Below are 25,351 nucleotides of genomic sequence, written 5' to 3'. Positions count from 1 at the left end.
TAATATTATCATTTTCACATATGAAAGGGGCCAAGATCAAAATCTGGCATGCTTAGCTACCACTACTTGTTTGATATTTTCTAGATATCTGATTAAATAGTGAGTAGACTAAGGAATCCTAATCCTATTTACTAAATAATTTTTCACAGGACTATTCACACATAAGTAGGTTGGATCCACTACAATCAAATAGAGTGGAAAGAAGAGTCTAACAATCCATAAATCACAAATATATTCCCAACTTCAGATCTCCTTATAATTATCTGGCAGCACTAAGATCAGTCCAAATGTGTAATTACTCAAAAATATAAAATGATACTGATTGCAACCAGTGGGTTGAAAAAGAAATGTAATTAGAGAGAGGAAGGACAATAAATACTCAGAGGAACTTTATAGTTAAGGGAAAGGGCAAAGTAGAGGGAAGAATTCCAGGGCTGTGTATGTAATTTTTTAAATAGGTGACCTGAAAGATGGTTCTCAAATGTCAGCCTGGTGCTCCCTTCGACAGCACATATACTAAAATTGGAACAAATGTCACCCTGCTTGGAGTTTCAGGTGGGCTGGTTATCTACAACACAGATAACTGGGTTCCACCACTGAGTTCCTTGTGCGGTGGGTCTAGGGTGGCCACAGAATCTGTATTTCTAACAAGAACCCCCATAATGCTACTCTTACTGTTCAGGGCTAAATGCTGGCACTCCTGTGTTAGAATACAAGTAGAAAGGTGCTGCAATTTGGGTGTTGTTTTGTCACCCTGGGGCCCATGTGGTGGAGACTTAGTAAGTAATGTGGTACTGTTGAGGTGGTAGACGCTTGAAGAGGTAGTGGAAAATAATTACTGGTAAGTCATGAGGCAATATGCTCAGAAGAGAGCAATGCTCATCTCAGCAGAGTGGGTTAATTTCCCTGAGATTTAATTGCTATACAAATCTAAGCCTGGGCTGGAAATTTGGCTCAGGGGTAGAATACTTGCCTAGCATGCACAAGGCCTTGGGCGTCATCTCCATCACTACAAAAAAAACCAAAACAAAGCAAAACCCCAAGCCTAGCCCATGAATCTCTTAGGCTTCCTGACTCACCATGCCATCTATCCCTCTGGTGCTCAATCTGGGACTTTAAGCTTCCCAAATTGTGAAATAATAAAACTCTTTGCTTTATAAATCACCCAGCCTTAGCTATTTTGTCATAGTAAAAGAAAATGGACTAAGGCAAAGAGAATGAAATTTTTAGCAGAAAGAGGGTATGACTGTGGAGCAATATTTCAGTGACTTCAAGGATAGGGGACAGAAGAGAGGGAATAACCATGACAAAGAGAAAAGGACCATCTCTTCCAGGGAGACTGAAGCAACAGATCTGTGAGAAAAGGAAGCTGCGTAGAGTTGACTGGACAGTAGAATGGAATATTCCTACACATTTGGGAAAACGTTAACAGCAAGGCAGAGACAGGATGCATCTTCCTTTGTGCTTTGGCTATTTTTGAAAATACAGTTGAAATCAAAGGACTACAGTAATGCCTTTGTTTATGAACACTTTCATTCACAAACAACTCGGTTCACAAAGAGAAGCGGTTGGCAAAATTATGTTTCTGTTCAGGAAAGAGTGGATCTAATTAACTATGTGAGGCAAGGTGCCACCGTATTTACTTTTAATTAAATATTTACTTAAATGACCTCCTAGAAATTGAGGGTCATGTGAAAATTATGTTTTTATACATTGAAATTGTTTGTATCCCTCAAACAATATGCTTATCCTCCTTCAACCAGCATCAGCACACAGTCTTTTCAACCTAATTTGTCTAAAAAGACAAAACAGGATCTTGTGAAGTAAAATTCACTTCTGATCCGGATACTCTTGTTACCTTGTGTACACTGTTCTATTTGTTGCAGTGTTATTTAGATGGAGGTAAGGAGTTTGTAGGGTTTGGAAAAGTTTAGATTTCTAAAGGACTTGGAGACATGGGTGGGTCTCTTTTGAGCAGAAAAGAAATCTAACGCCGCAAAGTGTAGAATGAAACATAGAACAGACTTAAAACAAAAATACTAAAGTTAACTAGATTGTTCTTTTCCCCATCAGAAATATTATTTGTCACTTATATATAAATATCTTTCATAAAGCAGGCCAGACCCGCTTCTGGGATATCAGGTCAAGAGGCTTTCTAGAGATCTAACACACTGTCTGCTCCAGAACTCTGGTTCACAATGCAGTCCCCTGGGAAGAGGGCACGGGAGCGTCTCTGTCCTCTCTGAGAAGGGGTCATGGACTCTGTAGGCCAATCTGTCAAGTCCAAGAACCCCGCCTTTTCACAGGGCTATTTACTTTGACTTCAGGACTTGGTTTCAGTCAATAAAGGAGGCATTTCACTTTGATTTTATGCAAATTTTATGGAAATATGTCTTTAGCTTACTTTCTGAATTAAACTTAATTTGTGCACAAATGGAAATCCTCTGTATTAGCAGTTAGGGGTCTGTCGCTGTCTATGGTGTTGCCTTGGGCTAGACACTTTCTCTAGACTTTGGTTTCCTCCCCATAAAATCCAAGGAACAAAAGATACTAGCAGAGACCTCCTAGGACTCCTCAACTCTTCCTGGGCCTCTTGTACCCTGGCTTTCTAGTTCTAGTATATACAGAATAAGTTATTTTATATCCTCTTTTCTTTCTTCCTCATTTTATATACTGCATCAGATATGTACATCTTTAAATCTTCCAAGTGAGAGTTCTGCTTCTTTGTCTTATTATTTGAATTTAGGCCTATCAAACTGTAATGGTCTATACCAGGAAAGTGACAATAGTCAGCCTAGGCACTGTATCACAATCATTTCTCTGTCTCTGAGATTGGTTCAGTTAACATTTTTCATATCTCCTTCACAAAGTATTTTATGTAAGTAGACTGTGCAGTGAGTTTAAACTGGCTAACAGTGACATAGTTTAATGCTTCATAAACCCTCCAGTTTGCCAGCCAACTGAATGCTGCAGATTAATTGACAAGGTGATGGGTACCCCATTGCTTATGGTGATTTATGCAAAATGATTATAATTAATTTTTTTCTTTAGGAATTGTCATGAGTAGAATGCATATTAGTATCTTGAGCCCTCAAGCCAATAATATTGCTATGCTAATGTCACATTTCCTACTCTCTGCTATGGAAATTATATTCAGATGATGCGTGATAATGACCCCAAGGACAATTGATAAAAATTCCTACTCTGACATTCTTATTGTCAGAATATTGCAATACACCATATACCAAGAGAAATTCTCATTTTGTGACATGGTACCACAAGATTAAAAACAGCATTAAGGACATTCCTATTTTGTGTTATAGTCACATCAAGTGAGCAAGTTTTGGTATTGGCCGAAAAGTGTCCCAGAAACTTAGTTTAGAGAAAAACTAAATATTTTTAAATAGAAAAACATGAATACATGTGTAGTGATTCATATAAATTATTTTATATCATAATATGACTAGCAAAACTGTTTTCCTTTTCTGTTTCTTGAGTCATAGGGAATGGTCATATGTGAACATTCCTGTTTCTTGAACACTTAGAGATCTTCATGTGTATGATCTTCATGAAAGATCTTCGGTATACGATAGCTGATTTATCTGACAATGGACTTGGATACAAATATCTTAGGCTATGGTATAATGTGAACAAAGAGTTGGAAGTCATGGTGTGCAGAGATTTAAAATTTTGTCAAGTTGTCTAAAATATTTCGCAAAGTATTAACCTCTTTTGATATTTTTCCATTTGATGTTAATATATATATATATATATTCCAGCTGTGAATACTTTTCTACTTTGCTATATGTACAGATATATTTTATTAAAATGTAAACATTGTGTTGTCAGGATAAATGAGCAATATTTAGTTATGTGACAACTGTCTAGCTTTGTGGCAGTTACTCTGCAGGTTTTTTAGGGATATAGTGTTACCATTGTTTGTATACTACATTTGATCAGTATTACAGGCTTAATTCATGTCATTTTATGTGCAATTTTCTACATGTAATTTTCTGTGCTATTTCCATGTACTAGTTAGAAAGCATTGAGGACAATTATGTTCTTTGACTTGGAGATGTAATATGAGAAGAATTTAAATCATATTAGTGTTTTTCTGTAATGAAATTATTTATACTTGTTAACAAAAATATCAGGTGTAATTTTCTAAGAGTACTAAGTATAAAACATTGTTCTCTGACTTTTCACTTTTTCAATTTGATTTCTTTGTTTTGCTTAGGTGAATAATTTTACCTATAACATCTGTAGGAAGTGACATACTCAATGTAATAGTAAAATGAAAAAGGAATGTAAGGGTCTCTCAAATTGTCAAGGATTTTTTGTTCCTTCCTCAGGTGCAGGGAGTGCTGCAAAAATGAGGTCATTTGAAGGTTACACAGAGGGTTAATTTATCGTTCTGCAGTTATTTGGACTACTTTCATTGGCAGAACAAAGCTTCAGGAAATTTTTGTAGTGCTATCCTCTAAAAGAGAAGTTTATGTTAACATAATTTAAAAAGAAATGATCTCTAAAATTATTATTCACATTTTTCTTCTCTTCCTTATCACAATTTCCCTCTCCACCTAATATTGCAAACTCTACAATGTACTGCAGGTAGTGTTTGCCCTCATCAAGATGTCCCTCCATGGACTCCGTGCTCTACTTGAAAATGCCTTTATGCTTTCAACAACTTCCTTTTTCTTTTTACTTTGGACTGTGAGGGACATGGAAAAACAAAACAAAATAAAACTTCCACTCTCGGTCATAGCCTTTCTGCCATCTTGATTTTTCTTTTACAGGAGCCCAATTTAGAACTCTCTCTCAGGGACCGGGGAAGGTAATTCATCCCATCATTCTTGTTGGCCACCTGGGGCTTACCAGTTTCCTAGCCCTACCTGTTTTATAGCTTGATGTCCTTTTTATTATTGATCACAAAATATAACTGTATGTATGGGATGTAGCTTGTAAATTGTAGTAAAATACCTTCCTTGCTGGGCTGCAAACTTCTCATTCAGCTATTTTCCTGACTCACCTCTGCATTTCTTTTACCATATCCTGTACTTGACCTTATCTTGCCCTGCTACCACCACTGTAAGCCCTTAGATCCTTGTCTCGTGGGCTAACTTCCCTCCCTCCCTCCCTTCCCTACTTCCTTCCTTTTTAGCAAATTTACACATGCCTATGTCATACTTTATTTTTACTTCTTTATCCCCCTTCTTCTTCCGTCCCCTTGATCCTTTCTTCTTCTCTTATAGTTTTCTTTCTGCTTTTATACCATCTCTTTTATTTATTTTAGATTTCACATAAGAGACAAAACATAACATTTAAGTTTCTAAGTCTGGCTTATATTGTCTAACATAATGAACTCCATGCAATATTTAAGTTTCTAAATCTGGCTTAATTATTTTTAATATGATGATCTCCAGTTCTATCCATTTTTCTGCAAAAGATATGATTTTGTTTTTCTTTATGGTTGATATATATATATATGTATGTATAATATTTTTCTTCTTTATTCATGCATCTTTGATGGGCACTCAGGCTTGTCTAATAGCTTTGCTATTATGAATTGCATTGAAATGAATATGGGTATACAGGTATGTCTGTTCTCTGCTGACTTTAATTCTTTGGAAAATATACTAAAGATTGGAATAGCTGGATCAAATGTGGTATAGCTGGATCAAATATGGTATAGCTGGATCCTGGGGCATCTGTCGCCACCTAACTGAATGAGACTGGCCATGTTCTGCATCAGTGAAGGTTGTAGCCTCCCATTATCCAATTACATCTGCCAGAACCACATACTAGAAAGTGTATTAATTATTTTCTCATTGCTGGGAGAAAATGCAATGTACCTTTGACTTACAAACTCAATTCATTCATTAGGACTGGTTGTAACTCAAGTTGGTTGTAAGTCAAAACTATTTTTCCTATAAGAAATAATAGAAATACCTATAATGCACTCCAAACCTCCCAAAACACTCTTTAACTAACCTTTTAATAATAAAAAGGGTTGTATAATGTGTGTAATTTCCCAGAAACACCAATAATTTTATTAGTGTAGTCACCAAAGAGTTATAAAATGTGCCTAGTTTAACAGAAACAATAATTTCATACTGTACTCACCATTCAAGTTGACATCTTTAGCTTGCAGGAAGGGAGGATGACATGGAAGGTGGTTATTTTTTGGAAGAAGAGTCTTCTTCCATAAGAACAACAGGAATCTGGCTTTCTGGTGTCTTTTCTCTTCTTGGGAGAGTCTATAGCCCACTAGGACCTTCTTCTGGCTCATTAGGTCTCAGGCTTTCCAGGATTAAAAGCTGGTCTAAGGTTGTCTGTTTGTTCTGTAGTATGTATGACATGACACTGTCATCAAGCAAGTGAATGCAATGATTATTATTTTTTCTATCTGGGTGAGTCTTCTCTACAAGTGTTTGTAGCTCTGTCCAGTTTTTCAGGATTTCCTTTATTTCAGAAGAACTTTGTTGTACTGATTGTTATACTCCCCCTCCTCTTCAGAAAGTTCCTCAGCTGCCATTCTCTGTTGTTCAGCCAGAAGTTGCTGAAGTTCCTCTGCAGACATTCCTCTGAGTGTTCCTCCGCCAGTTCCTCAACATCACCATTGTCTACCTGCAAGCCTAAAGACTCTGGTATAGTCACAATGTCATCAACCACAGGGCCATTTGAAAGCTCAGGCTCTTCTACAGAGCCTTCAAAGTCTCTCTCCTGTATAATTTTAGGCCACACTTTCTTCTAGGTAGATATCAGTGTTCTTAGAAAGACATTGGCCCAGGATTTCTCAACCTTACACAAGAAAGGATATTGAAATGTTCCTCCCAGAATTCTTTAAGGGTTAAATCTGTATCTGAGAGCACCTGAAAGCACTTCAGGGATAGCTCCTTGGTGTATAGCTTCTTAAAGTTATCTATAACCTGCTAGTTTATAGGGTGCAGTTGTGTTAGGTGGGAGGAACTCAACTGAGAGCTATGGGAATTCTTCAGCCAATTCTTCAAAATCCTGTGGGTGAGCAACAACATTGTCCATGATAAGGAAAGCCTTGAGTGGTAAACCTTTGTCCTCTAGATATTTCTTAACAGTAGGAGAGAAAGCCTCCCGGATCTACTGAAGAAAAAGTACTCTTGTTACCCAGGCTTTTTCATTAGATATCTCAATGACCTCTAGCCTATTCTTTATGACTTTATGTTTTCTGAACACTCTAGAGATCTCAGTGACAAACCAAGAGAGGCTTTACCTTGAGGTCACCACTCACAATGGCACATAGCAGTAAGGTCAGCCTATCCTTATGGGGTGTGACCTGGCATTTTCTTCTCTTCCTGGGTAATTTATATTCTCTTAGCCATTTTCTTCCAGAAAAGGCCAGTTTTATCACAGTGGAAAACTTGATGAGAGCAAGAGCCGTTTCTCTGTGATATGATTTGGAAGTATGTAATTTTCAGCAGCCCTTTTATCAGCACTGGCTGCTTCGCCATGCCCAATTACACTATGAACCCCAGCTCTCACTTTAAAATCATGAAGCCACCCCTTACTGGCATGAAATATTTCATCATTATCACTTATTGATGGATTATCCTTTATAAGATCTGCATTTATAGTCCTAGCTTTTTCAAATATAGACTCAGGCTATAACCTGCCACCTGTCTTTCATTTATCCACACTTTAATAGCCCTTATACCTCATCTAACACTGTTGATCATGAGTTACTAATTTGAGTAACAACCCTACCAACAGTAGCTTCCTTATACAAATCTTTTCTCTGTAAGATTGTTAAGATGGTGAATTTCGGCATGCTGTACATGTTAGCAAGATTAATCACACAAACACCAGTTTCATATTTCTCCACAATTTCCTTCTTCTTTATAATTGTGATTGCTTTCTTTCCCTACCCTTCCTTCCTTAGCTTCTTTTCTAGCTTTTTTGAGGCCATTTTGATAGCAGTAATCATAGTGATTATATAAAGAACTGACCAAAATCACAACCACAAATACAGGCATCTGAGCTCAGACTGACGCTTATGTATGCTTACATATGTTTTCCTGGCATTTCCAGTCTTTGTCTACAACCATTCAGGCCATACCTCAAGACTTTGATCATAAGTTAAAATTAAAATTCCAATTGTAATCCAAAATGTTCCTATGTGTGGCTACTCATAACTTGAAGATCCACTGTATCCAACACTCACAACTTAAAGGAAGAGAGTTTAATTTGGCTTATGGTTGTAGATCCTGATCTGCTGGCTCCAAGGCAGAAACAGTATGTAGAAGGGTCTGGTAGAGGTGAGCTGCTCAGCTTAGGGCAGCCAAGAGGTAGAGATCAAAGGGAGGACATGGGGAGGGAGATATGCCTTTCCGGGTCATGCCCCAGTGACTTGCCTCTTCTGACTAGGCTCTACCTCCTAACAGTCCATTCACCAACTGAACTCATGAGTAGACCACTGGTGAGTACAGTGCTCCCATGATTCATCCAACCACATTCCAAAAGCCACATCACTGAGTAAATAAAAATTTTGGGAGGCTGGAGATTTAGCTCATTGGCACTGTGCCTGCCTCAAAAGCACAAGGTCCTAAATTTGATCTCTAGAACCAAAAGAAAAAAAAAAGAAGTTTGCCAGGAGTGTAGCTCAGTGGCACCATGCCAGCCTGGCAAGCATGAGGTCACGAGTTTGATCCCTGGCACCATCAAAAAAAAAGTTTTGGGAGTTATTCTTGTTCTATGCCTGCACCATAGTATTCTGTGCCTGGCCCTCAAAAAACTTGTGCACATCTCTATGCAAAATGCATTTAATCCATCTCTAAGGGTCATTAAAATCTTAACAGTTCCAGGATTGTGGAGGAGTCCAAGTCTCCAAGTCTAATGTCTCCTCTGAGACTTAAAGCTCTTAGCTATGTGCCTCTGTAAAAATCAAAAAACAAGGTAAACACTTCCAATATACAATGGCACCAGGAAAACATTCTCACTCCAAAAGGGAGGGCTAGGAGGATAGAAAGAAATTGGGCCAAAGCAAGACTAAGATGCAGTAGGGCGAATATTAAATCCTGTGGTTTCATGTACAGCATTCAGAGCAAGTTGCAGACTTGTGAATTCCAAAGGGCTTAGGCAGTCCTACTCCTATGGCTGGTTGTAACTCTCATGACCTTTCTCTTGGGGTGGCTTTCCTCACTGAATGCAGATTTCCTTAGCAAATGCTCCATATTCCTGGCTCCTCCAACTACCTGGAGTCTCCACTACACTTTCTATTTCACTCTTACTGCTTCATGCACTACCATCTCAGAGGGCACATTATGTAGCCTCTCAGGCCTTCTTTTGCAATCTCAGTGGAGGGCTTCTTAACAGCAAAACTCATGCATTCTGTGCTGTGTGCCTATTAAACTGGCACCATGTAGATGACACCCAGGTCTGCCGCCAGCTCAAGGAATAGTTTAGCCTCCTTGGATCATGGCTACAGAGGACTTCAAGTGCCTGGGTGGGTTAGCGTTGTTAACCAAATCTCAGGAAACTAATACCTTAGATGGCTTTTCTTAATCAGGATGTCCTGGGGCTCTTTACTCAAAGCAAACTTTAAAAAAGGATTTTACATTAACCATTTTACACCATTGATTCTGGGAAGGGTAGGGTCTTATTGATTCCTGAGATGCCTTAGGTATTTCTTTTTCTATTGTCCTGATGCAAGTACTTGGCTTCATTTTAATGTTATTTTTTTCAGCAACTACATGTACTTTTAGAGCAGCCTTCATGTACTCCAACTTTGCTGGCACTTCTTTTCTGGGAATTTTTTCAAATAGGCCTTTTGTTTCTGACTTTGAATGTAGATCCCACTAAAAGTGGCTAACAGTACACATGCAACATCCTGAACATTGGGCTGCCTTGAAATTTCTTCTGCTAGATTAGCATTCTGGCTTTAATCTCATTCTCTCATAAAGTCTCCCGGCATGGACAAATTTTCTGCCAGAGTGTAACACAGATAGTTTCAAGTTCAAATGCCAATGGAAGTTTTGTTTTCCAACCAAAATCTCCTGAGCCTCGTCTTTACTGCTTGCATTTCCATAAGCATTCTGGTCTTCTGAGCTCCAACCAGAATTTCCCATTAAGCTCATTTTAAGGATTTTAGGACTTCTCTAACTGGCATGTTCAAACCATTCCTCCCATAAACCAGTTCCAAAAGCTTTGAAACCACATGGTCAAATACAATCACAGCAGTGACCATACTTCTCTGGAACCAAAATCTCTCTTAGTTTTTCATCTTTGAGACAAAATACTTGATGCCCACAATTTAAAGAAGAGGTTTATTTTGGCTCATGGTTACTGGCCTAGGTCAGCTAGTTCCAAGGTAGGAATGAAATGGTGGAAGGGTGTGACAGAGGAAAGATGCTCATAACATGGTGGCCAGGAAGCAGAGCAAGAAGGGAGAAGCCATAGAGGGAGATATATTCTTTTATGTTATGTACCCCTAACCCACTTTTTCCAATCAGGCCCCACCCATATCCCAAGAGCACACTCAGCAGTGGCTGAACTTACCAGTAAATAAGTTTGCCTATGAGTACAGTGCCCCCACCTCTGAGAACATGAGAATTTTAGAGATCATTTTTGATCTAAACCATAACAAGAATACAAGGCTTTCGTGTCTCTGATCTAACTTTCTTCAAATCATTATTCTCCTTCCTTGCTTCAACTCCCAAAGATCTTAGCGTCCTGTCTTAGTTACTTTTCTCATTGCTGAGACAAAATACCCAATGTCCAAAGTTAAGGGAGGAAAGGTTGATTTAGCTCACAGTTTGTAGAAGTTTCAGTCCATAATTGGCTGGATCAAAGGCAGGGTGGCATGGAAGACGAGCATCCCAGAGACACAATTCATAGTGGGCAACAGAATCAATAACAAGACAAGCCTCTTTCTGTCCCTTATATTGTAGCCAGACTTCCAGGATTAGGGTGGTACGAACTCAATCAGACTGATTTAGCAATCACACACCCTTAATCCTAGCATCACATATTTTAGATTCAGCTGCCTCTGAAAAAGTCCCACCTATGACCACATGAGGATTTGGGGAGATATCTAGACCCAAACCATAACACTTGCCCTTTGCTTGGGAGTTTGTTTATATGGCCTAGCCCAAGGTTTCTCATTTGGAAAAACAAAAAAATCAAACAAACACACACAGACATGAACCCCAATGAAGGCCTCATTCCTGAAACTTTTAAACTGGAGGTTCCCACTATGAACTTTTTTCTCCACAACTTTTTGATATCATGTGCACTTGGTCCTCAGCTCTTCCTGAATCTCACCCTGATCTCTCCTCTTGCCCTAGCCAATCTCACAGGACATAATGTTAAATTTATACACTCACTAATTTCCCTCATCATTCAAAATTTCCATTGTACATCCTGGGCAATTCATAAGCTGAGGAAACAATCATCCGTTCTACACTTTTTCTACTTCTGCTCCAAGAGTGCTAACTGATCCTCAGGGCACAAGGCAAAAGGGATATATGAGTCCATTACAAACTACTGCCAGCCAACCTCAGCTAGGTCTTCAGTCCTTGTTCCCAACTGTTTTCCAGTTGTATTTAACTTTCTAATATAGTGTCCATGTACCATTTCATCTTTACTTTCAAATATCAACTAATCATATTTTTGAAACTTGAAGGGGGCATCAAGGATATTTCAAAATACATGGTTTTAATTCATTTCTTATTTTTTGAGTCCTTTTTCAACATGAGATGAGTAGGGAAGGAAAATAATATTCATATTTGATTTAGAAAGTAGTAGATGTTGAAGAAGTTGGCTATAGATTTTTAAAGTAAGTCTTACTAAGCACGGCAATGTAGGTATTATCTCCATTTATATAAATGAGTGAACAGATTAAGGAATTTGTCCCCAGTCTCTGTCTTGTAAGAGCATCCTTTGGTAAGAGCATTCCACAGTTTTTCTCTGTGGAAACATTCCTAGCACCAGCTACACATGCCTCCAGCCCTCTTTTCCATTCCATTACCACCTAACCTAGAAATTGCTTTCTGTAACAAACCTGTTGTTCTTTGGTCACAAGTTCTAAAATACTTATACATTTTTGGCATTAAATGTAACAGAAAAGATTATTACACAAAGATTAAAACCTAGAAATTTGAGTAAGTATAACACTTGATATGCAATATATTTGGTTTTAATAATATTTAAAAGAGCTGTGGGTTCCTTGAATTTAAGATGTTTTGGAATCGGATTGCTTCTAGTAATCAGGGCAGTAAGCCCATTTGTTAAACCAAATTTAGGAAGACCCAAGACTAAATCTGTATGGCTCTGCGTGAGGGAAAGAGTCATGAAACTGACCAAAGCTCTGTGTCTGCCATTGGTCTTGTGAGCTCACAAAGGATGCAGGATATTTTGAGAAGTCTTAGATTATAAGAATGATTCTACCTTCACTTCGGCATCGTTAACACCAGCCTGTGATGCTCTACCTGGAGTGGTCACAAAATCTAACATGGACTTTGTATCTTCCCTTTAATTCTCCACTAGGTCTTTAGAGCCCTCTAGGCAGCAATAAATGTCCTTATCCATTCTCTGAGCTTGGAAGCCTGTATCTCTGGGGGAAAAGCTTCTCATCAAGAACGAGAAATTAGTTCTTACACAGATGAATACAGTTACCTAGGGGGCCAATACAAATCCATGAAACACAGCTGTGTTATTTTAAAACCCATGTTGTTTTGTTAAACTCTATTGCTTTAAAAGAGAGTAATGATCACATTCTATTTTTATAAATCTCCCCTTGAAGTTACTATTATGTATCCTCTCTCCAGTGCCCACTTGCCTGTAAAGGGAAAGGTTATTTGCTTTTCCTCTATGTTGGCTAATGATTCTACTCTTTGCTGAGTATCTCTAGCAGGGACCTTGGTGCCTCTCTGCCCTCATACTTCCAATGAATGAATTATTATTTGTTTCTATTCATTTGACTATTTTTTCAAGATGCTGCTCTTTCTGTCTAATGCCAGTTCCCCCATAATCAAAATACCTGGGCTCCTGCAGTGGCTTATGTACTCTCCGTGTTCATTCTTTCTCCCCTGTCCATCCTCCAGAGCTCCAACAGTGCTGCCATGCTAGGCTCTTCCTTTCCTGGCCCTTTTCAAATTAAAATATAATTCCCACCTAAGCATTTGTAAAAAATGCAAATGTTTAGGTCTATCCAGTCCAATTGCATCAGAAATGTAGAGGAAGGGCCTAGCAATCTATGGTTTAACAAGCAGCCAGGTGATTTTAGTGTGCATTGAAGATGAAGATGCAGTGGCCAAACCTCTAAAGATTAAAATCAAATGCCTCCCTGACTTGACACAAACCTATACCTCCATTTTCATTTACCACACCCTTCCACTCATTTCATTCCTCCATTTCCACTACTCCAGCCATCCAAATGACCTGCTAATCTCACATTTCCCAGGTGCCTTTTCCCCTATCTTCACAAAGACAATTTCCAGAGGACAATTTTCCACCATGTATGTATTCATCTCTGGATACTTAATCTACATGTCAATGTACCTGTGAAATTTTTCTTTTCAGTGTCCTGTGTAAATATCTCTCTGTTACTTTCCACTCCAATTAGAACAAAGATCTGCAGTTTTTCTCTATAATGGGTCAGGACAAGGAGAAACAGTTTGGTAGTTAAAGGTAAGGGCTTTCTAGCTAGAGAACAAGAGCCTAGAGCCTACCTTGTCACCCTAAACTGCATGTCTTGGTCTATCTTAGCCTGTTTCCCTACCTTCGGAGCGAGGGCAATAACTAGTTCAAAGGTTCACCACAAAGTGAAGGAGCTAATTTACATAAAACTGAACAGTAAAAAGCTCTACTTTAAAGTATTTTATTTTATATAGTATTTGATATGCAAAAATGACTGAGTGCAGTGAGTAGGCTATACATCATACCAGGCAGACAAATGCTCTTGAATATAGCCTTCAAAACTGGTATTCAAGTATTAGCATTGTATGCTGTTGCATATGTTTCTCCTTCCCATCTCCTTCATCTTTACCCACAATTGACTACTTTTAAATGTACCTTTTCCATCTTCTTCCCTTTCAAAATGTAGTTGTATCATATGCAGATGGAGTAAAATGTATTGCTTCAATTCAATGTATATTTAATATACGTTAGGAGTGATCCACTCTCTCCAGAGGCACATTGGATGCTATAGCTCTGATGATATTTTTAAGCATCTCTGGGCATCCCATATTGATGTTTGCAGTGGAGAATATAGGAGCTTTGAAGACAGAAGGAATCCTTGAATCTGCTCTGGAAATTGAGCTTCTACACTTGATCTTAGCCAAAAGGCCAAGAAGCGATTGATTGATTGATTGATTTTGTACCGGGGATTGAACTCGGGTCCTTAGCTTGTGAGGCAGGCAGTGGAACCACTGAGCTAAATCCCGGCCCAGGAAATTGAGCATTTAACACTGACTTCAAACATTCAGTCATTACTTCATCTAATCAGTTAACAGATTATAAAATACCATACTATTGTTCTATCTTACAAAAAAATAACATTTCTGTGATAGATTTTTAGAGAAATTTCCACATATGCTCCTAAATATATAGTAGACTTAATGCATTAGTGATTATTACTGCTATATTACTTTCTTTTTTCTTTTTGGTTTTTTTTTGAGTCAGGGCCTCCCTTTGTAGTTCAGGCTGGCCCTGAACTCAATATGTAGCCCAGGCTGGCCTCAAACTTGCGGCAATCCTCCTGCCTCAGCCTCCCAAATGCTGGGATTACAGGCATGTGCTACCGTGCCTGGCTACTTTCTTTTTTTCATTTGTGGAAATAAATATTACTTAAAGTAGCTACTTCTTTATTAGATAAGAACCATATTCCTGCCACAATGAGAAGCAACAATGATTCTATCAAGCAGGGGTCACTGTTTGTGTTCTATAGATAGGTCAGTTTTCATTCAACCCTGCAGGGCCTGTCCACAGAATTAACATGTGGCATTGAGCCAGGATGGTGCTTCAATTGAGCTATGATCAACACCAAAGTCCATCCTATTGATGGCTCAGTATCAAGCTGCAGGCTAAAGAAAGGAGGGGTCGAAGAAGATGCCCTCAGTTTATTCATTAATATATAATAGTTTCAATATCTTATTTAACTTGCCTGAAAAAAATTCACATTTAAGAAATTGACAGAATATGTCAATGAACAGCTCTGGCATGCTAAAAAACAAGTGATAAAGATGAAGTCCAGATTGGCTCTCTGCATCATGGAGTGGTTGGACTGGTTGTCATAAGGGGTCCTTCCAATTCTGAGATTGGCTGTATAATTTAACTTTCTAATTATAAATCTTAATTAGGTCTGGCTTGACTGTGAGCTGTTTGAATACAGTACTGATTTATGATTAATCTCCTTTTTAAGCTGCTAGCTACTGCCTACTTCTACAAGGGTTTCAAAACATTATTGATGACATGAATTAGAATAACCAAGGTAGAATTTTGGTTTAGATTAAAAATATATCCTAAAGCTATTTTTCTATTTTAACTTAAATAAGAAACATTAAGGTGATTGTCTTTCTATTTGCATTCATTCACTGTAACAGCCTGAAGATAATTCAAGCTTAGTTTTAATGGCTAGATAGCTAGGATAACCATGGTATAACCATGGATAAAACAAACTCTTGCAGTTTTCATGAAATTCCAGCAAGAAAACTAGATTAAATGAAATATTAATGACTTTTGAAACACCTTTTATATCTATCACATTTAGTTCTAGAATATCCTTGGGTGAAAAATCCATCAGTTACTGACTAAATAAAAAAAAATTTCTAAACAGTAAGTATGAGTATAACTTTAGAGTATGACACTCGGTTCCACGAACACATCCCTTACTTTGTACTGTACATTTTTACTTTAGCATAATAGTAGCCGGCTGTGCATCCCAATACCACTCCCCAAGGGATACAGAAATAAATCTTTGTGTTTACTCACTTGCTATGATAAATGGCAAGGTGTGTGCATGTGTGTAAAAGTGTCAAGCCAGGATTTTCACCCACATGATGCTCTAACAAATTTTACACATGTTTATCTGAGCATCACAGAGGGTATAATGCACTCACATCACTCTAGGATTTGTTTTTAAAAAATGTTTTCTTTTGAATTTTCTGGTAGAAGTAGCCCAATTAAGTACAATGGCACATGAAACTAAAGATTTGCAAATTTTGGAGGAGGCCAAAGTGAATCATCAGATTACTCATGCATGGATGATGAAGATGATACATTATGATAAAATACATGTTTTCATAACGGGTGAGTGGTGTGGGTGGATGATGATGATGATGATGACGACTTTGATGTTGAGCAATTGAGCTAAAGTTCCTGCGACAGTGAAATGGACCAAGAATCGACTGATACAGACACAGGAAATGCAGAACTCTTTGATTCAGATGATGAAGAAAACAGCAATGTGAGTGCATTTTGACTAGTTGAAATGTTGCAAAATGGTCACACAACCAAATGGAATGATCCAATGTTAGAACTACGTCCTAAAATATAGTAAGGGTCTTGGCAGGGGTGAAGCCTGTTGGACAGAGTACAGTACTGCCATTCACTGTTTGAACTGTAACAGATAAAGTACTACAAGATGTTGTGAAATACACAAATGCTGAAATACAAGTAAAACATTCTGTGTGCACTAATATCCATATTCAAAAATGCTTTTATTATGATAGTCCATTAGTGGAACTAAAAGCACTCATAGGTCTGCTGTACTTGAAGGAATTTAAAAGACTTATGGAAAAGCAATAGGTCAAAATATGGCATAAAGGTTTAGTAAAAAACAAAATGATGCTGTGCACAGACTTGTTGCTCTCATCTCCCAAACTAGTCACGGTGTGACACTCTGATAAATAATTGGTTTATCAGTTTCCAATAGATGTTACATTTTCTAGCAGCACAAGTTGAGCAGAGTAAGAACTGTATGCAGGAACAAAGCAGAATTTCCAAATGAAATGTTGCAATTTCAAAACAGAACTGTATAGTACAATCTTTGGATTTCAAAAAGATTTACATTGGCCTCATACATGGCAAATAAAAACAAACTGGTACTGCTAATGTCAACTTTGCATATGTTATGGTTTTTGTCTAGATGTCCCCTCAAAGCCTCATGTACTCATAGGCTTTTGCAGAGGTTTAGAGTGTGTGATGCTGGAATTGATTCATGATGCAATGCTAGGCTCAAGGAAACTAGGATTAAGGGTGTGAGTGCTACCAGTTTAAGTAGCCTGAATAAGATAAAAGGGGCAGAAAGACACTGTTAAACTCTCCTGTTGCTTTTGCTGTCTTCCACCAACATGAACACCCCTCTGCCACTCTGTTTGGGAGCCAACCAATTATGGACTGAAACCTCTACAAAATGTGAGCTAAACAAGCCCTTTCCCCTTTAATTTTGGGTGTCAGTTATTTTGTCTCAGCAATGAGAGAAAAGTAAGTAACACACACTATGATGGGAATATTGATAGGGAAACCTTAACAAAACAGACGCGTGAGATGAAAACTTTAGAAAAAAATCAAAGGTGGAGTAAATGTTATTGATGAGTTACGCAGCAATTATCATGTCACTAGAAACACAAAATGTTGGCCATTGGTTGTGTTTTACTCAATCCTAAGCATGTGTGGCATAAACAGTTTTGATAGTTCACAAAGCAAATAGCAAGTGTAAAATACCATGGAGAAATTTTCTTAGAGGATTGGGACTGGAACTCACAGGAGATCATTTACAGCAGAGGAAAAACAAAATGTTTCTGCCAAGAGAACTACACTAAAAATTTGTGGAGCACACTTGTGAGCTGACAGGTGAATAGGCAAGTGGAGCATCTCAAAGACCTACTACAACAATAAGAAAACAAAAAAGATGTCAACTATTCACTGTAAGAAAGACAGGAAAACAAAACATACATGCTATCAGTATAAGTGATACTTGTGTATGGAACATGCAGTCTGCATATGGGAAGACTGCCTTTGGTGTGACAATTGAAGCAAAGATTTTTGTTGTAGAGTTCTATTGGTATTTTCACTGTAGTTTACATAGGTTTTTATTTCTAGTGTTATCTCTTAGGTTTTGTAAGCAAGTAAACAGCTGATGTGAAAATGTTGACGTCCATTCTAAGCACGTATTCCATATTTGATATTTTATATAACTGATATCTTATTTCCCTGCTAAGTGCACATTGTACAATATAGTAGGAAGACCCTGATGAAGCAGGAAGAGAAAAAGAGGTAACTAGAATGGCCTGCCACATAGGAAAGGAAAGCTAAGCACATGTGCTGTCAGTGTAAGAGAGACACGTTCATGGAACATGGAGTTGTCATGTGTGAAGATTGCCTTGGGTGTGACAATTGAAGTAAATATTATTTTTGTCGTAGAGTTCTATTGATATTTTCATTGTAATTCACATAGGCTTTTATTTTTTATGTTATTTTAGGTTTTGTAAGCAAGTACATAGCTGATGTGAAAATGTTCATGTTTATTATAAATGTACAATACATATTTATAATTTAATACTTTATTTTATTGATGTTTTATGTTCTTGTTACCTACACATTATATAAGAAGAACTTCCTGACAAAACAGAAAGACCAGCGAGGTATCAAGTATGTCCCACAAAAAGGCAGGAAAGCAAAACACGTGTGCTGTTAGTGTAAGTGATATGTATGTATGAACGTGGTGTTATCATGTGTGAGGGCTGCTTTGGGTGTGATACTTGAAGTAAAGATTGTTTTTTTGAAGAGTGCTGTTGATATTTTTATGGTAGTTCCTATAGGAATTTATTTCTGTTGTTCTTTTTTAAAGTTTGTACATGAGAGGGTCGGGGATTTAGCTCAGTGGTTTCGCTGCCTGCTGTGCAAGTGCAAGGACCCGAGTTCAATCCCTGGTACCAAAAAAAAAACAAAAAGAAAAAAAAAATGTTTGTACACGAGAAACAGTTGTTGAAAATTTTGATGCTTTTTAATAAACATTCAATAAATATTAAAAATTAGATACTTAAATTTTGTGATATTTTTCCTGTTAAGTAATTATTGTTTAATATAATTAAAGTCAAAAAATTAAAATCGATAATTCATCAATACAAATACTCTAAATAATAAACATGATATGACACACCATATTTATAGCCCTTTATGACAAAATTAGTTTTATGTTCCTTAAGTATGTCCATCTTCATGTATTAATACATGCTGCTTTTATACACACTAAATTTATTTCTCTTATGTGATACAGAAAAAGAATGCTAGGCTAGAGTAAAAATGAGCTGCAAGATTGCAAAACAGATAAATAACAAAGTTTAGGAGCAAAGTGAACAGAAATATTATTCAAAATAGGTTCAAGCTCCCTTTGGTGCTATAGTCATAGAAAAGATTTCACAAAAAGATACTTAAATTTCAATCTAAGACAATCAGTAGAGTTTAATATAGCAGAGAAAGTGATTATGGAAAGTTTAATATTGGGGAAGAACTACAAATCAAATAATGAGACTCAAAAATTAAACTAATGTGCTAAGTATAGGGTTAATAAAGTTAAAAATATTACTTTTCTCTTTGAAAATAATGTGCTGCAGAAGATTATACCTTATTTTGGGTAATATAAATACTCCAGCATCTCTAATGAAATTTATTAAAATAATATTTTAAAATATAAGAAATTAACTTAAGGACTTCAAAAACTATTTACCAAGTAAAAGAGAAGATAATACTGGTATTTTTCCTGAATAAGCAATTGGCATAATGATCATAATTGTGCAAAGCTAGTTGATTAGCTTCTCTTCTGATTTCTCCTGTCTAATATGGAAGTTATTCTTGAGAGGTGGTGTCAGTTATGAAAAAGTAGAGCTGCATTTGATTTGTAACTTTAAGTTTTCCCTTTAAAGAACTGCCTTATAATATTTTATTACAATTTTTAAAAGAAGCAACTATGAAAATCTTCTTGAATCTCAGGTAGTGAAGATGGTATTTTGATAAATTTCTTTATGTCCTCCTTCAAAATGTCTTCCCTCAAAATCCTTGTACTTCATCTATTTAAAAACTAGTTCAGGTTTCTGTTCAACTCTCTCCATGTTGTAAACGCCTGTCTTTAGTGAATGTCAATGAAGTTTTATAAATTTACAAATATCCTTTAATTTCTTCAACTTTGTAATATTTAGCATCTAAAATACATTGACAGTTACATTCCATATACTTGATACAGATTTTAAGTAATTTCTCTTTAAAAGCTTAAGGTATAAGAAAATAATATTTTCTAGCAATATGATTTATCTGCTTTAAATCTAATACTTAAATATGTGCTGAGACCCACATTCCCTAAGAAAAGATTGTTTTAAATTAATTTTTTCTGTTCATTACCAGAACTAAATAAACATTTAGTTTCCTTAGAAACTAAGTAAACAGAAATAAATAAATCATGATTTTCAATCTCTCTCTCACCCCCCTTGTTTTTGATAGTGTTTCTAAGAAACTCTGTTTACTGGAATTACCTATAGAAGTTTCTGAATAACAAAATTAAAAAAATGTATAAAAGCAATGTGACTTCCACTTTACATAGTTTGCCAGGTGGGATCTTGCAAAAAATAAAGAGGTGCTTGAAAGAAGATTTGTAATTTTAGTTACAGAGTTATGAAAATTTATTCTACTTAATTAAAAGTGCCTTCTAATAAACTAGATGGAAAATTTTAGGAAAAAAGTTAAAGAAATTTAAAAGAGAATAAATATAAATAGAAATGGAATGTACCAGTTCGAATCATAGGTCATATCAATGCTAGAGTCTAAACATGGTACAGTATAATGATTCCAGATGAGTTCAGGAATCCAGTGAATCACAATTATGTATTATAGTGACTCTTATATAATAACTTTTAGGAAAACTTACATTTAATATAAACACTTAAAAAATATACATACCTTAATAAACTATCTAAAATATTTATAAATAATTATATTATGACTATTATCTATTACATTGCATTATTATGCATTTATTTAAATGAGTGAAATCAATCAGGAAAAAGACCTAGGCAGGTATTATATGAATGCCTTACATAAAATGGGGACGGAAAGAATTATATATATATATGTATTTGGTTTTTTAGGCGTTTTTTTGGTACCGGGGATCGAATTGAGGACCTTGCGCTTGGGAGGCAGGCGCCAGAACCACTGAGCTAAATCCCCGGCCCAATATATATATGTAAACCAACATCTATACAAGGGATTCATTACTATATTTTAAATTACTTTTTTTGAAAAAAAACTAGCATATGATCCAGCAATCTCACTACCAGGTATTCATTTAAAGGGAATGAAACATACTTATGTCTACCACAGTTCTATTCATAACAGTCAAGATATGCAGTCAATGGATGAATGAATGCAAAAAGAAAATGTTTTACATGCATATATTGGAATATTGTTTAGTATTCATAAAGAAGGGAATCCTGCCATTTGTGACAATGTGGGTGGGCTTGGAGAACATTATGTTAAGTGAAATATTGAATTAGGTGCAGAAAGACAAACACTTCATGTCCTCACTTGTATGTAGCAGGAAAGCAATTAGAACTTTCGGAGACAGAGTAAAATTCTCATAGTTTTTAGAAATTTTTTTATACAAAGTAACATTATTTGTATCATCTCCTTTGACCTTTATAATTTCAGTGTGATGTTCTGTGACCCATATTGCACAGTAGAGAAAGCCCAAACTGAGGTAGGGGAAAGAATTATTTACATTCACCCAACAATCTGTGCCCAAAATAGTGGAGATCAATATTCCTAAAATAGTAAGATATGGTTCTAAAAGTTACTATGGGAACATGTATTTAGCCACTGATGGAAGAAAAAATTATAAAGGCATATTTATGTAATAGTAATGTTTTCAAATTAATTAATGGATTTCTAAAAATACTATTGGGCAATAAAAAAGGATTGAGTAATTTAGTTCTATTGGAAATTAAAATATTAATTTATATAGCATTCCTTGAGTATCCAGAAATACCCTTAATTATTTAAAATGCAATATTTCTAATGGAATAAATATTTAATTCAATATTTTACATTTATATTTTTAAAAATAATTGGTTGACATAATTAAGACTTAAGGCAAACTAAAAGTATAACTGTGAATTGAAGTGGGAGAAATTGTTTTAGAGCTTTTCTGTCATAAATTCTAACAATCAGAGGAACAAATAACTACAACTCAGGCTCCTGGAGAGAAGGTTGGAGGTAAGGGAGTGGAGGGCCTCATGGGATATCATAGTGCCTAATAACAAAATTGAATATGTACTAAATTATAGTTGTGATATACTCCAAAGTATATTCAAATAGCAAAAGTAATTTCCAAGAAAATATAATGTTCACATTGTCACATACTTTTTGATTCGCTGGTGCAAAAGGGGTCTGATTACCAGATGGTAAAAAGCTCTAGGGTTTTATATTTGTAGGAAAGGAATGAGAAAGTCTCAAACTAGAAATTGGGGAAAAATTAAAGAATGCTATTATTTTCTTGAGGAAATGAACACAGGTAATGTGGTCTGGAGAGGTGTGAGATCATTTGCAGATCCCCATTCAGTCCCTGCTACCTGCCTCCTTCACACAAACCTTCTTCTGGCATGTTTCTGGAAAACAGACTTTTTTTTAAACTGTAAGATTTTTTCATACTATCTCCTTGTTTAAAATATTTTATGGTTTTATTACTGCGTTTGGGAAAAACCTCATTTTTTTATCACACCCTAATTTCTTTGTGGCCTGAATATTATCCAATTCATCGTCCTTATTCATGTCACTCTGACTCTGGCTACAAGAAAGGGATACCTAACCATCCACTGGTCCCAAGAATCTTATTGATGGTATAATTTGAGAACTTTGTGCCTGAGATTATATTGCAGAAGATAAGATGAAGAAAGCTATTATTCTCCTCTCATATACATAAATATACATACACATATAGGTGTCCACATACCTATGCACATACTTCACATACTTGTTTTAGAATCAAAAATCATCTCAGTCAATCTCTTATGTCACTTAACTCCTTCAAAGAGAGTCTCTTAAAAGTCTCTTTTGCCATGTGAGTTAACACATTCATAGGTTCGGGGGGTTAGGGCGTGGATATCTTTGGAAAGGAGACATTATTCCTTCTTCTGCAAGATGGAAATGAAAAGGAAAATAAGAATTAGTGTATTTGCCACATGTGAACGTTTATGATGAGGTTAGTGATCAGAATAATATACACTAGATATAAAGTATTTTCAATTTCTTACAGAGGCAATGAGCAAAAAGCAAAAGATCTTACTCAGTTACTGCGGTGAATGATTATTTTTAGCATTAGAAGTTGAAAGAAAAGATCTATGTATTCACCCACTTACCCACCTAACTCAGCTTACCCTTGCCTTTCAAGTGGACTCAGTGTACCGAAAATGGAAAGTGGCCAAACCTATGGACAAACATTAAATCTAAGTAGTTCCCCATGATTTGGGTTGAAGAGAGGAAAAATAGGTTTCACTATATAATGTTTTTCACCGAGGGAAGGAGAAAATTATTGTAAATTTGTAGAAGACAAGTGTACATTCATAAGTAAAAGAATTCAGGAGCTCGAATTAATTTGAAATGAAAAAAAATACTAGAATGAGTCTAAGACAAATATGTTCATTGTTGTATATTAACCTCCAAAGGTGTATGTCTAGGGTATGCATTTCACATTAAAAAGCAACTGGGATACTGGCGGCTGAATTTCCAGTAGCGGCAGCGGGAAATGGGCTGCAGTATCTGTCTAGGCCTCTAAGGAGGCGAATCCGAACCATCAGAACCGCCACCATGACGGTGGGCAAGAGCAGCAAGATGCTGCCGCACACTCACTACAGGATGAGGTGCATCCTACTAAAGGTCGGATCTTCATTGGTACCTTCAAGGCGTTCGACAAGCATATGAATTTGATCCTCCGCGACTGTGATGAATTTAGGAAGATCAAGCCAAAGAACTCTAAGCAAGCAGAAAGGGAAAAGAAATGAGTCCTCAGTCTGTTGCTGCTTTGAGGGAAGAAGCTGGTCTCCATGATAGTAGAAGGACCTCCTCCCAAAGATACTTGCATTGCCCGGGTGCCACTTGCTGGAGCTGCCGGGGGACCGGGAATTGGTAGGGCTGCCGGTAGAGGAGTCCCAGCTGGTGTTCCCATGCCACAGGCTCCTGCAGGACTTGCTGGGCCAGTGCGTGGGGTTGGTGGGCCTGATGACTTCGCAAGGAAGAGCCACAGCTAGTACTGCAGGGACCCTGACCCGGTACCCACCCGGCCGTGAGGGTCCTCCCCCTCCTATGGGCCAAGGGGCGCCCCCTCCAGTCACGATGGGGCCTCCTCCTGGCATGCGGCCGACCATGGGTCCCCCAGTGGGGATCCCTCCTGGACCAGGGACTCTTGTGGACATGCCCCCTCCAGGGATGTGGTCCCTCCCCCAGGTATCCGAGGCCTTCTTTGACCTTGGCCAGAGTTATGGAAGTAGGAAGTAGCTTCACAGAAGTGCGGCCCTGATTCCCCAGGGCCACGTTACCACAGTCTGTTATGTTGTTATTCCCGGAGTCTCACCAGATTGTCTGGTTTCCCTTATAGGGACCCCTCCCCCGGGAAAGAGCCCACCAAGGCCCTAGACTCATCTTGACCCTCCTCTGCTCCTGGCCTGTTTCCTGTGAGGCTGTGTATAGTCCTTCTATTTCTTGTGGCCTGTGAAACTGATTTATAATAAACTCTTAAGAGAATAGTAAAAAAAAAAAAAGCAACTAGGAAATAATGAAAGAAAGCATATAATATACATCACATATTACAAATTTCCTGTTTTTAAGAATCTAAATGTTTTGACTTCAGAATAAAAGTAATTATTGGACACCCACCTAGCACAACACCTGAACTAAGTTCTTTGTAGATGTTTTTTTTTTTTTGGGTATGGGGGATTGATCTCGGGACCTTGTGCTTGCAAAGCAGGCGGCAGAACCACTGAGCTAAATCCCCAGCCCTGTAGATGTTTGTTTAGTGGTTAATTTCATTACAAAGACCAATGACAAAAAATGACTGAAATGTGTATTAACTGTATAAGTTTAGCAGTAATTATACAACCTTATATGCATTCTATAACACTGAGGAACTGAATTTAATTATCATTTTGTTTCAAGAAATACCTACTTTTCAAGTGATGGAGTAAATGGATTTTCAGTTTCTACCCAGTCAATTCCTTTTTGTTAATCCAAGATAGCTTTCTCAGCTTGTGGTCAAGTATCTTCTAAAGTTGCTCATTAGACGGAATCACTACTGTGGGAATCAGAGGTCCCTTTCAATCTAGCTATCAGTATGAGC

At 37.1% G+C, this 25,351-nt stretch overlaps 1 protein-coding gene and 1 pseudogene across 4 annotated transcripts in view; one reads left to right on the top strand and one right to left on the bottom strand.

Moving 5' to 3' along the window:
• Window positions 1-25,351, bottom strand: part of Cntnap2 (contactin associated protein 2) — a 2,081,788-nt gene that overhangs the window by 1,141,187 nt on the left and 915,250 nt on the right. The window lies entirely within an intron of this gene.
• Window positions 23,805-24,482, top strand: LOC101704758 (small nuclear ribonucleoprotein-associated protein B pseudogene; annotated as a pseudogene).

The sequence above is a fragment of the Heterocephalus glaber genome, unplaced genomic scaffold (assembly GCF_053883595.1).
Source record: "Heterocephalus glaber isolate CG9 unplaced genomic scaffold, H.glaber_assembly_v1.0 deba00000818, whole genome shotgun sequence".
Classification (NCBI taxonomy): Eukaryota; Metazoa; Chordata; class Mammalia; order Rodentia; family Bathyergidae; genus Heterocephalus; species Heterocephalus glaber.
The sequence above is the reverse complement of the archived record's forward strand: the minus strand, read 5'-3'. Positions and strand labels throughout refer to the sequence as shown.